This window comes from Periplaneta americana, chromosome 9 (assembly GCF_040183065.1).
Source record: "Periplaneta americana isolate PAMFEO1 chromosome 9, P.americana_PAMFEO1_priV1, whole genome shotgun sequence".
NCBI classification, from domain to species: Eukaryota; Metazoa; Arthropoda; class Insecta; order Blattodea; family Blattidae; genus Periplaneta; species Periplaneta americana.
The window spans coordinates 95864428-95864633 of NC_091125.1; positions in this window are offsets into that span (position 1 = coordinate 95864428).

Sequence of the window (206 nt, forward strand, 5' to 3'; positions counted from 1 at the left end):
CGGTATGTTCGTGAAGTTGATTTGTCAAACAGGAGAAAAGCCTAATACTTATCTCGACTTTGGTCGTGTTCTCATCCTGTAAAGTTGTCAACACTTGAGAAAAGTGGCAGCATTCCAGCAACTGTTTTACTCTAGCAGTTGTGGACTTGAGTTGAAATGGGTATGTTTAGTAGGGACTGGTGAGTAAGTGTAAAGAGGCCTGAGGA